The 10533-nt window shown below is 39.1% G+C and overlaps 1 long non-coding RNA gene across 2 annotated transcripts; it reads left to right on the top strand.

Annotated features, from left to right (window-relative positions):
• Positions 1-2413: 2413 nt before the first annotated feature.
• Positions 2414-10315, top strand: LOC121303798. 2 transcript variants are annotated; one of them, XR_005947870.1, is made up of 3 exons: positions 2414-2496; positions 3320-3792; positions 8933-10315. It is a non-coding gene; the product is annotated as an uncharacterized LOC121303798 (long non-coding RNA). The 2 variants fall into 2 exon arrangements; XR_005947869.1 differs by lacking the exon at positions 2414-2496 and adding an exon at positions 2731-2782.
• The last annotated feature ends 218 nt before the right edge of the window (positions 10316-10533 follow it).

The raw sequence follows: 10533 nt of genomic DNA, 5'->3' as shown, positions 1-10533 counted from the left end.
CCATCTATACAGAAGGGTATTTAATGTCACGCAAACATTGTAATGTTGAGTGTTGTTTGTCCTGTACCTGGGACCAGACTCCCTGCATATTTCAATAAACCTGGCAGCTGATTGAAGAAAAGGACTCTGTGCATTTTCTGGAATCTACTTACTCACCATCTATTTTTTGTAAGTTACTTCAGGGGACAGAATACATACAGCACTATTATACACAGTTATAAATGCATGGAATAGCCCACCAGGAGAAGTATATCTAACTCTAGGGGCATTAAAATACAATTAGTCCTGTTCTACAACCTATAGATCCCAACTACTACTACTACTCATAATAATAATAATAATAATAATAATAATAATAATAATAATAATAATAATAATAATGGAATGAGAACACAGAAGGAATGGTCTGGATTCCGTTTCTCTTGTTGACAGTTGCTGCCTGTAATCTTTGATGAAGTTGTTTAATATTGTGGGCTGAAAAAAAGGAAGCTGGCGGTAATGTTGTGTAGAAATACAGCTGGGCCTGACACCTGTGTATAATTAGCACCCTCTGCCCCCCTGCCTCCTAACCCACACACGTGGTTCGCTGCCAGAAATCGATGGGCCTCGGACACAGCAGCCAGGTGATCATTTAGCGGTCAAAGGGTCAAGTTTGGCTGTAAATACGGCCGTCTCCCTAGTCCATTCATTAATCCCTGCCTCTCATTACAAGGGTTGCTAACTGAACTACTGATCCTGTTGTGTCTAGAGACCAGTTACATTTCCTTTTACGCAATGAAGGTTTTTATAAAAGAAACCATACAGACCATCATTGTAATGTTGTTAGAATTGCCTGGAATGGTATGGTATGAACTGACGTGCCAATTAAGAATGCTGCATTTCTTTTTCTCCATGCTGGAGCTAAACCACCCGGCACCGGGTACCAGGGTCCCAGTTTATATTTGGTAGATGATTAGTACCATGCTACTTCTAGTAGGATTGTAGCTGTTCTATAAAACTAGCAGCAATGGTGTTTTAAAATCCACAGCTCAGCACTCCTTCAATAGGCCAGGGTGTAAAGGGTTAATTGGGTAAGATGCTATGCATCTTGGTAATGGATTCCTTTCAGCCCTGCAGAAGATCTATGTGTGTTCCATATTTACAGCATCCTGGCTACTCAACAGGGAGAATGGAACGGAATTGAATCATTGCTTCATTACCTGTTGTATTTGCACAGTCCAGGTTGCATTTACAGCTAGATTTACAACTTTTGTATGGATGGGATCTGTGGATGGCGCGATGCTAAACAGCACGTAGCTCTGACAGACTGGGTCTCTAGCCTGATTGCGTCTCGTACTTCTCAAAAGCTTATTTATGTTTTAATGTACAGCAGACCCAGTTACAACCGTACTTGTGTCGTTTGAAATTACCCGGGTCCCCGTGACCCACCTCAGGATGTGGGTCCACAGGCTTTGACCCGGGTTGAGCGATACAAAATGCTTTGCCATACTTTTTGTTGCTTGAGACACAGCATGAGCCAGATTGCAGCAGGGATGTAGAAACATTTGCTTTAATTAACAACCTGCTTCCAGGGCACTGATACACGCATTGTGTACCTGCGTCTGTAACCCAGATCAACCCTGCTTTATGAAAAGCAGAGGGAAACCGTGTACCCAACCCGCATAACACCGGGTCCTGACCTGGGTAGCTTCTGACCCAGGTGGAACAGGTTTTGTTTGCACTGTACAGAATCACACCGGTCCTGCAAATTCAAGAATAGTACCTTATTCAGAAAAAAAAAAGTTAAATAAACTTTTGTATTTAAATAAAGAACATGTAATAATGTCTAAGCAGCGTCTCTTTGAATGAAACCACTGAAGGAATGACTTCACTATTAAAGACTGCTGTTACACAATCAGGGTTCGATAACATACCAAACTTTAAACTGCACTGACTTTACAAAATAATTTTATTTGCTGGACTTAATATTTTATTGAACTTTTTGGAAGTTTTGATACATATTTGGTAACACTTTACTAATTACTGTGGATTCACATGGTAGTTAATTTGCCAATATATGTGTACCTACTCAGAATTACAGTGTTATTATGCATAGATACAATGTACTTCTTTGCACATGAACCAATGTGGGCACTATATCCCTATTGCCAGAAATAAGCATGTCTTGAAATACATAATTTTCTCAATATCACAGAGCCAAAATGCATTCCTTCTTGCTAAATATCTCCGAGCCTCTATAAACAAAAAAAAAAGTTAATTCACAAATAACTTGACACAGAACTCTCTCTCTGGTCTGATTCTGTTGTCATGCACAGGCTTGGGCTGTGATTCAGGAAGTGTCTCCCCAGAGGCGGTTGCCTAGCAACCAGCTGCTGCTCCGTACAGCTCAAGTCAGGCGCAGTGAGCCAGGACTGGAAAATGCACTGAAGCTCTGTCCTGTTCACAGGGAAAGAACGTCCATTTACCAGGGATAAGAAGGGTGTACTTAAATAAAATGTAATTTAAAAAAAAATAAAATAAATCAAGCCGTTTGACTGTTTTTGGTGTTGTTGGTGATTGTGGCACCAGGGAGAGCGTCAAGTGCTTCTCCTGGTTCCGATGTCTTCTAGTTCCCTTGGGCCTCGAGTGTTCAGAGCAAACCTGGTGATTTATTACCTTTGGCTGGGAAAGAGGTGGAGCATTAGATTGAGCAAACTGTAGTTCTAGGAGCTTCGAGAGAAGAGCGAGAGAGCGAGAGAGAGAGAAGGCTATCAACCAAAATAGTGTATGAAGAGGCAAGCCGGTGGGGACCTGCTAGGAGATTGGAAAAAATGATATTTGAGGGCTATGGTAGATTTAAACAAAAAAAAAATATATATATATATATATATATATATATATATATTTTTTTTAATGTATCTATAACTATATCTGCAAAGATACGGTGTCATTAGGAGAAGCTAAAGAAAGACACAAACTGGATGTTCTTTATTTGAAAAAGGGGGGAGGAGGAATGCAGCACAAATTAAACTAAGTGTATCTGAAAACAAAACTGGAATTGAAAGGAAAATATTGGATCCGAAAAGACAATTTGACAAAGAGAAGGAGCTGTCTGTTGTGCATACTGCATTTTGTGGCAGTTTTTCTAGAACATATAAATACTGCTATTGCTAGAGAGATATATGTATGTCATGTTATTCAAATAGATATAGTTATATTATATGGTAATTTTTTGTGTGTGTGTGTGTGTGTGTTTAAAAAAAGAAAATATTTGCAAATATGTAAGGACTTTGTATTGTTTTAAATCAATGCTGTGAGATTTATTTTGCATTGTGTGCAGGGGAGGTCCTTCCTAAGCTGCATCAGATGGATTTCAAAACCAAGACACGGAAAAGTTTCAGTGAAAATGTGGAAAAGCTATTGAGAAGGGGTGTTAGAAGCTTTGTATGCTGAAAACAGAACATGCTGAATATAAGGAGAAAAAACAAGATGACATCGTAAGAAAAAAAAAATGATTGAAATCTCATGTTTTAAAACAGCAACGCTGCTATGCTATTACAGTACCGGTGTACATCTGGAATGTAAATGATGCCACGTTAAAATCCAAGGCATGGGGATGAAAAGGAGAGAGAGGAGTGGGGAACGACAATCGATGCCCCGAGCAAGCAACTAAACCAGGAGACTCCAGCAGCCTGAAGAGAATAGAATAAACCAGAATCTCACCCCCAGGTCGGACTGCTCAGGCCAAAAAATGGCAGTGGAATTGCAGTCGAATCTGATGGGAGTCACAGCCTGATGCAGTGCCAGTATATGGTAAGTGTGCACATTGAGATTCTAAATCTAGTCAATTTCCTGGCTGCTGAATGCAGGTACATACTGCATATTTACTTTGTTATCAGTAGTATGCAGTATGTATTTTTGTATGTGTATGTGGCTTTGATCAAAGACCACACAGTAAAATTGTGAACCCCACTCTAATTGTATTAAATGCAAACCCAAATTTTTTTGAAGTCTGCTGCTACAACACCTTGTTCCAGGTCTTCTACATTTGACATAAAATATTCAGCATCCATAGACATGTTAATGAAGTATAGCAGAGAGTGGTGCCTCTCAATGCTATACAACTTATGCTGTTGCAGAAATTTTGATTATTATAATCCCAGGCATTTATTTTATACAAGCAAATGCTGTTTCTTTCAATAAAGTGACATTGCATGCACGCGTTTAAGCTGCATTACCTAGCAATGATATTCATTGTTCTTTGTTTAGCACAGCCCCTCACAGCCTTCTGTGCACTGTGCTTTATGGGAACGAGATGCCTTGTTGACAAGCCAGTTTGTTTACAGGGTTAGCTTTATGGACTCTAGCTCCTTAAACCAGCTTGTCGAGATATCATTCCGTGAGCCACAGAATCGTGGTATACTTGCAACAGGAGGAGGTTATTAGCTATATTGGTTCTGCTATAGCTTTTTTCCGGAAACGCATATGAGATGTGATATTTTCAACATGGACAGCTCCTTCATGGGTTAGGGTCATCCTACATCCAAGAAATACTAACTCTGTACATTGCTATTCGTTCTTTGGGATCAGAAAACAGAAATCAGCTGCAATCAGAACTTTTTGCTTGTGTTCTCCTCGTTTGTGGAACTCTATTCCAGGTCACACGAGGTAGGTTGAAACATTGGATTCTTTTAAGTCTAACCATATTGAATGTGTTTTTATATAGTTGGTTGTAGCTGGGGTGTATTGTACATATGAGCTCTCTTGTTTTGTTTTTAACTTTGCACAGCACTCTGGGATGCCATGGCCTGCAGGGCACAATATAAAAAGAATGATACATTGTATTGTATTATTTGATTAGGGATGAGAAGCACTGGATTTCGTTTGCCTGGGTTCCCTCGAGTATTAACACATTTTAATGCTGGTTTTGAATACATGTTTCAACACGCTGAGGTGGGAACATTAAGGCTCTTGTTCCAGCTCCAGTTCTTCAGTTCTGAATGAAAAGTAAACCGGGCGGTTGGGAAGAGTAGCGAAAAATATGCCCCAGGCTTGAAAAACATTGGGACAAGTCGTCTAAAAACAATGACATTGAGGTCATTGCAAATATTAATTACAGTGCACTGGCTGGTTGTCAGTAGCTCTACTGTACAGGAGTTTATTCTTGAGTAAAATATATTACTGTCATTTCAACATATGAACTGCTAGCACCAACTGGATATTAAATACTAGCAGTGAAACAATCAAACGCATGATATATTTTATACTCATTTGTTAATACATCCTGTAGCTATATATCGCCTGACAAAAACGAAATCCTTATGGGATTCTAACAGTGCATTACCCTGGAACCCTAAGAGGAACATTAGCAGAAATGGTTTGTGCAGTGGTAGAAGCTGTCCTTCCTTCACCTTTACAAGTGAGTTACCAATCAATAACTTCATTGTGCAGTATTGAGGAATTTTCCGTGGCCATAAATTCTTCCTCAGCAAGTCACTTACTTAATTAATCCACGTCTTCACTATGCTACAGTAGAAATGACCTCCATTCGTTGACTTTGCTGTGAGCAGAACAGCTGGGATGTTCACAGTGTTTTCTCCTTGGACAAATCCCTGCCGTGGCTTTGAAAGTCAGCACTCTAACTGCTGTACTCCTTTTGATAAAGAATGTGCACAATTTTATCCAAGGAGATGCCAAGGTGACCAGATTTCATCAGCTAAGAACCGGGACACATACAGTCGCAGACAATAGTATTTGGGCAGTTAAAAAAAAAAAGAGAAAAGAAAGTGATTTCTATAATTTCTAATTGTTCTACTGAAACGTGTACATTAAAGTAGAGATTTAGCTTCACAGTAAAACAACAAATTATTGCATAACGTCTGGCCATAAAATTTGGTTGATTGCGAAAGCTCAGTGATGTGTCGCGACTGCAGAAGCACCTAATAACCAAGCACCTTCTATCCTTCTTCATTCAAGGTTGACCACATCTGTTGTCTTGCAACAGGGAGATGCAGCTTGTATATATTCATTGAAGGCACAGCCCACTTAAACTAAACTGTGTGCTTCGTATTGTATGTGTTCCTAATAGACGGATCCTGTATTGTAATAGCAGTGATAAACAATGACTGGTCCCGCTTTCTCACTCCTGTCAGAAGGTCTTGGAGCATTTAGGGTTGACTTATTACCACACACTGCACCGTGCAAACAAAAAGCACTGAAAAGGGGGAATTGAAAATCTTGGGTTTTTGCTCAGAGCTGTTCAGGGTGCTGAAGTAAAGAGCCTCCGTTCATTATCTACACAGTCTAACGGGGGCTCTATTTATCACTGCCCGCGGTCCTGAAAGTGGTGGCATATCCACAACAGCTAGCCTTCACTGAGATGGCGTTTTATAGCAGTGTACAGCTATGCTTTACCCTATAGAATTATAGAATTTATGTGAAGAAATATTGATTTAGTTTCTCAAAGAAAAAAATGATGTGATACTTATTGAGTTAAGATGTTCTTCAATAGTAGATAAATCTCTGTACTCTAGGAAAAGGTCCAGGGATAACCCTACCCATATGGCCGGGATCATTAGTGTGACAGGGTGACTTTACAGTTCCTAAAAGATTAGTCAGAGTGCTTGAGGGGAACTGCTTAAATTCACAAATTATGCAATATCGCTCACCAGGGATTTCCTTTTGCAAGAGAGCTTACCTTGGAACAAACACATGAACTGTTGTGTCAACACAGACAGATAGCCCGTTTGATCCAAAAAGCATTGCCACTTACTGTGCAAAACGGTCCTAATATTTGCTCAATAATTCAACTTTCAAGGGAACTGCCAGCGAAGACTGATGCCTATGATATAGGCTTCCCAGAGGAATGTGAAGCGTCTTTGTAATCGAGCTATGGCTGGAATTCTTTATTCTGTTGCAAACAATGCAGGTACAAATTGAAGTGTCCCTACAACGTGACTATCTTGAGCAAAGCTTTAGTGGGAATGTTAAGACCATATAACTGAACCTGCATTTGCAGTCCATTGCCTTCCATCGAATTGCACTCCAGCAATGTTTGAAATCCTTATTTGATGTGCTACCATCTCTAAATAACAGTGGCTCTGCTTAAAATGATGTACCAAAGGTGTATTTTCATTTTTATTTTGGTCACTGTCAAGCACTGTGATTACAGAGAGGGCAGAAAGCATAGAAACTGAAAATACACATGTTTGCTGTAAAATGCAAAGCATTTCGCTTCAGCATAGAAGAAGCTACGAGACAGACCGTGGGTTAGTCACTGTAAAGAGGCAGTTAGCCTGTACAAGGACTCCCACTAATCAGGTGGAACTAATTGCCTTGTGTGTCCAAAAAGAAAACAAGCACAAACGCAAGCTTCTCGTTATGAGCAGCTTGTCACAGAAGAGGTAGATCCCTTTTGCCTCAACTTCTCCCCAGCAACCCTGATTGCATCTGCGTTGTATGTGGAAGCAGCAGCTTGGCGCGTCAATCTCTTCACGTTACCGGAAGAAAGTGGAGAGCTTGAAGTGACAGCAACAGAGGCTGCACGCTTCGAATCGATCCTTGAACCAACGTGGAGAGCCACCCAACACGCAGGGCCTGGGTTTAACTTTCTTTATTAAAAACACAGGGGAGCGATTCATACAGCTCGTTTCATTGCTGGCGTTCAGCATAAATCTGCAATGCAGAGCATTTCTGTCTGTGGGGTGGAGAGGAAGCAGCTGGTTGGTTAATGAAAAGAATATAAGGTTGTTGAAGGGGTGGGAACAATTTCACTCTCACGGGACTTCTTGAAATTAAGGCATGCGAACAAAAGATTTATTTAACCTAGTACCAGATATCATGTTTTAAAAATGAAACGCACGCTTGCTAGAACACATTTCTTTCGTAATGATCATTTGAGAACGATGCAGTAGAACCTCAGAGTTACTGGCTGCAAACGTACAAACTGACCGATCAACTTAACACCCCACTTTTAGCTATCCATAACCCTAACCCTAACTCTAACCCTAACCTCACTGACCCTAACCCTTGTTTGATACAATAGTGTGCTTACATATATTGTGCAAAAAAGATGTACACATTAAGTACATTGTAACTATGCATAATAACACTGTAATTATGTGTAAGTACACATGTATTTACTAAGTAACTACTATATAAATACGCAGTAATTAGAGACACTCAATGTAAAGTGTTACCCATACTTTATATGAGGGGAGGCCAAAGTTAATCATTTTACCTGTTAAACCAGAGGTGTGTTGAACGAGGTGAACTTTCTCAATGAACTGTGTTAGCTTGGAATAAGGCTAGTTGAACGGTTTACATTCCATGAACATTTAATTATCAGCACATCCTAAAATCCAAAAGCAAAACGACAGGATTAGCTGTTTTATTGAAAAATAACAATGTTTTATAAGTAAGTCTCATTATAATATTAAACATACCTGAAGTAACTCTTTCAGCTTATTTTTTTTTGTTGTCATAAAAATTGACAAAACTTGTCCGTCGCTCCCAGAGTCAAAGAAACATTCTCCCTTTCTGTCGCCACTATTGTTTTATTCAGGCTACCTCTTCAGATTGCTCGCCTCAGTTAGCAAACGTTTGAGGAGAACAGTCCAACATAAACTTGAAAACTGTTGCCAAGAGTTCTCGAATGTTCTTTTAGTTGTACGCACCTCTGGAATGGAATGGACCTCCAGGACTGTGATTGGACACCCTTGCTTTATATCATATATTTCCTCCTCCGGATGAATTTTGTATCTGTTTAATATCTCATGGCGTGTGTTCTGTTCGCTATTTCTGATTAGATGACACCACTATTCCAGCAAATATTCCTTCTGAAAGGACTGCCTGTGGAAAAAGTGAGGATGTTAATATGCTTCGCTGTATCACTCCCAAAAGGATGCAGCTTTAGCTTGTTTATCTAATCCGTCTCTCTTCTCTCCTTTAAAAGCAGGGAGAGCCCAGTCTGAGGTTCCAGAAGGGCAACGTCAAGATGGTACCCCTCAGACGCATTGAGGGCAGGAGTGCGATCGACGGGGAAGAGTCGAGCGAGGACCGCGAAGAGAGGATCTTAGCCATGCTGGGGATCGTAGGGACAGTCCTCAACCTGCTGGTGATTATATTCGTTTATATCTACACCACCATCTGACTCAGCAGGAAGCAACAAGGAGACAACAAGCAATGAAGAAGGCAGTTTGCACAATGGAAAGTTACAGCATAATGACGTAAGCTGATACTGTAAATACAGCAAGGAATTTTCAAGTGACCTTTGTGGATATAGCAGAGCAATTGGAAGACTGGGGGCGGGGTTATTTCATGAGTAAGCATAAGCACAATTGACAACAGAGTCTGACAAGAGCAGTCTGTCGAATTGTAAATGGCAAGTATTATGGCTTTGTGGGTGGTAGAAGTTTGGTCGAGCTCTGAAGCTGACAAACCCCAAAACCGTGAAACACGACTTAGAGTACAGGGGTCCCAGGACTCAACGGGGTTGAACCTACACTCTCTTACAAATATCTTGTTTTCTACCAATAAGCTTAAACCGGAGAAGACATAATGAAAGATGAAACGGCCCAGAATCGACTTTATGCCGTACTTCCAACAAAGGGAATATGCATTTATACTGTTTCCACGCAAATGTGGATCCTGGAACTGCCAAAGCTTCATTATTATTATTATTATTATTATTATTATTATTATTATTATTATTATTGTGATTTGCCAGATATGTGGTAATATGAATATAAATTCATATTGAAAATTATATGATTTAAAAAAAAAATTAAAACCTCCAATATAGCTGTCCAATTTCACATTTTGAAATGATATGTAGCAAAAGGGTTTCCTTAAAAAAAAAAAAAAAAAAAAAAAACAATACTTTTATAGTGTTTCCAAAACCAACAGATTTTTGCTCCCGTGTAAAACTTACACCACAATTTTCAAGCAGAATACAGACCTGTTAATACACTACAATTAAACCAGTAAGAAATGTTACATACACCAGTTCCAACTTTCCATATCTTGTTTTCTTGTATTACTTTGCAAGAATGTGCACATTTCTAATTTAAAAAAATAAATAAATCAATGAAAAGCAACTGACACAAATGTTCAGAACATGAAATAGGGACCAGTGATGATTTTAAGGTAACTACAGACTTTATAAACCTAGTTTGTCATTCAGAAAGGCCAGCAATGTACTTTAAGTGTGAAAAAAAAACAATTATGATCGCAAAAAGAGCTAAGAGAAAAAACTGTTGTTCAGAAATATTATACCGAAAATAAAGAAGTACAATATCTTTTACTACATGCAAATGAAATAAATCTTGTTAATATATTTTTGCCAACAATGTATTATATAATACTACTATATATATATATATGTGTGTGTTCATTCTACTAAGATGAATACCACAAATTTTATGTGTGTTGCAAATATGTGTTGTTGTCTTCTCTAAAATATAAAACAATAAAACATTTTTCTGTATGTGTCTTAGAGCAACACAACAGACATTGTTGTTGAGGATGACGGTCCTACTGCCATGGAAAACAAAT

This window comes from Polyodon spathula, chromosome 35, assembly GCF_017654505.1.
Source record: "Polyodon spathula isolate WHYD16114869_AA chromosome 35, ASM1765450v1, whole genome shotgun sequence".
Taxonomy (NCBI): domain Eukaryota; kingdom Metazoa; phylum Chordata; class Actinopteri; order Acipenseriformes; family Polyodontidae; genus Polyodon; species Polyodon spathula.
This window is presented reverse-complemented; position numbering and strand designations above follow the sequence as displayed.